The sequence below is a fragment of the Octodon degus genome, unplaced genomic scaffold (assembly GCF_000260255.1).
Source record: "Octodon degus isolate 3935 unplaced genomic scaffold, OctDeg1.0 scaffold00050, whole genome shotgun sequence".
Classification (NCBI taxonomy): domain Eukaryota; kingdom Metazoa; phylum Chordata; class Mammalia; order Rodentia; family Octodontidae; genus Octodon; species Octodon degus.
This window is the reverse complement of record NW_004524626.1, coordinates 8,827,106-8,830,047: the sequence shown is the minus strand read 5'-3', so window position 1 is coordinate 8,830,047 and position 2,942 is coordinate 8,827,106.

Sequence of the window (2,942 nt, the reverse complement as noted above, 5' to 3'; positions counted from 1 at the left end):
AGGAGGGGGAGGAGGGGGAAGAGGAGGGGGAGGAAGAGGAGGAGGGGGAGGAGGAGGAGGAGGAGGAGATCTAAAAAACAGAATCTCTTGCACCTGTAAGCCCAGCACTTGGGAGGCTCAGGCAGGAGGATCTGTGAGGCTAACCATAGCTACATAGTGAGCTCAAGGCCAGCCTGAACTATATAGCAAGACTGTCTCAAGTAACCAGAAAAAAATCAAAAAATTCTACGCTGAAAAATTCTCACAAAATCCTGAAGTGCATTTTCTGTGACGTGAGCTGTGTGTCAGACCTGCGCCTTTGTCTCTGGGTCCCCTCTTCTCTGCCTCGGGCGACACGCGAATCAAGAGCAAAGCAGAGCTGCTGAGCAGGGTCTCCATGGTAACCACCCACGCCTCACCCTCTCTTTCACCCCACAGAACCCTGGGGGACCCGCCCACAGACGCAGCAGAGCCCCACACAAGGCCACCCCCACCAGCCAGGCTGGAGATGGGGGGGGGCGAACCCGGGGCTGCTCTTCCCGAGGACCTCCAAAACTTGAGTGGGGGATAATCACGTACCTCCAGATCGCAGGGGAGGGGCTCTGAGAGGGAGGAGCAAGGAAGAATAGGTAAGAGGCGGGGTCCAAGGGGAGGAGCAGGCTCTTACTGGGCGGGGCTCCGGGCCGAGGGGCGGGGCTCCGGGCCGAAGGGCGGGGCTCTGAGACTAGCGAGGAAGGTGGGAGTGGGAGGAGGGGGTAAAGGAACAGGACACCCAGGGGAGAGAGGCTGAGCGGGCAGAAGAGGGTCAGCAGAGGGCAGGGAGAGGGCCTGGCGGGATTTCGGCAGAAGCGGGGTAATTCCGAGGGCGGCTTGGAGAAAGGGTGGAGGCTTGGAAAAGGAGATCTCCATGGGGAGCCTCAGAGGAGAGACCCCAAGAATGTTGGGGGATGGAGGTGCATTTGGGGACTTGGCCCCACAGTCAGGTGCCTCAGCCAATCCCCGAGAGCTTCCGGGAGGCAGCTGCTTCCTCAAGGGAAGGGCCTTTACTCCTCCTCCCCAGGGAGGGCACTCCAGAGAGGGACAGACACTACCCTAGAGATCTTCTGAGTGGCCGGGGGCACCAAACTATCAAATCAGGTGTGGAGAGGGCGGAGACAGGCGTGGGGACAGCCAGAAATGTCCCTTCCCGGGGCGGGGGTCCTCGATGCGCCCACAGCATGCCAGAAGGTCAGGGGCTCTGGCTGGCGCCCCTACCGTGGTTCACTTGGTTACCCCCGACCCCACTCTCCGGATTGGTTCTCCTGGCGCTGATTCTCTGGGGTTGTCTCCGCGAGGTGGGGGCGAGGCCTCAGCTCCCCACCTCCCGCCGTCAGGAGCTCCTACCTGGCCCACCCCACCTCTGCACGCTGTTCCCCCAGAATGTGCCGCTGTCCTGAAACCTGGCTGTTGTCACAGGGTCTGATTTCCTTCGCTAGCCCGGAGACAGCGAAGCATCGCAGAAGCAGTTCCCTCCCGGCCAGGCCCTCCTGCCTGCTCCCCACTGCGTCCCGGCCAGGGAGGGTGAAACACAGTCCCCCAGCTAGGAAATGAAATGGTAGTGTTGTGCCCCAGCGCGCGCACGCGCGCGCGCACACACACACACACGCTGAACCTCAGACCTTGCCACCTCACAGCAGAGGCCACCCTGCCTCTGCTCTCTCTCCTCCACACAGAATTCGAGGTCCAGGGTCACCATGGTGGCCAAGGGTCCCTTATTGGCCCCAGGTGGTCTGCACAGGGCAGGGTGACCAGAAGTGCAGGTGGGCTGTTGGAGACCCTAGGAGGGGTCCTGCCTGGGTTAGCAGGATGGGTTAGGCTGGAAGGGCAGCTGTGGGAGACTTAGGAGGATGCCAGGCCACATTTGTCTCCTGGTACTGAGCCCTGGCGCCAGGGCATTTTTAGGGAGCTGTGTCCTGGGCAGGATGCTGAGCAGTGTCCCCAGCCTCCACCCCATCAGGAGATCGCACCCTGTCCCCCAAAAAACCCCAGTATGATAATAAGACAGAGCTACCTTCCGGGCGTGGAAGAAGCAGGTGCAGATTTACCCCCAAGCACAACTCTTGGGAATAATGTGCTGGACACAAGTTCTGTGCCTTGGAGAACTGGGTTTGTGCTGTAACTCTGCTGTGTACTGTGAGTGACGGAGGCCTCAGATTCCTCCAGTAGAATGGAGATGACAAGCACAGTACCTGCCTCATGCTAGCTGTGGGCACCAGTCTCAACCCTGAGCATCTATACTGGGGTTTATGGAAGCTGTGTGAGACAGCAGACTCCCAAATACGAATAGCTTCCATGTTCAGCAGAAACAGGGCAAGGAGTGTCAGTAGTGGCGTGGGTCTGCCCCCCTCTCAGACATGGCCCCGAGGAACCCATGGGTATGAGTTCTCTCAAGCCCTGTCCACCTCTCTTGGTGATCGCTTGGCCTCTGGGTGCATATCCATAGTGGTGGGGATACCCTGTGCACAGAGCGGGCTCTGGCTCCACATCCCAAGCTTTACCCACAAGAGACTGATGGTGCCTTTTTCACCCTCAGGAGGACCACAGAGATGCCTGCAGGTGGGCCCAGGGTTCGTGGGTGCCACAAGTCAGGTTGAGTCCTGGCTGCTTATTGCGTTCATTTATGCTCAGGATGACCCAGAAGGTAGGTGTTGCTGTGATACCCTTTCCACAGATGAGGAAATGGGTCCCAATGCCCCGCTAGTGCCCGGTCTGCATGGACTGTGACTGCTGGACCATCAGGGCTCTGCACATTTGGTGACACCAGCCGAGCGGAGGGGGAGCGGAGCAGGTCGGGGTGCATGGAGGAACAAACTAGAAAAGTCAGCTGAAGGGCCAGTGAGATAGCTCAGTGGACTAAGCACCTGCTTAGGCAAGTGCAGGAACCCAGATTCGATTCCCCAGCACCACAGGCGCTCCCCCCCCCC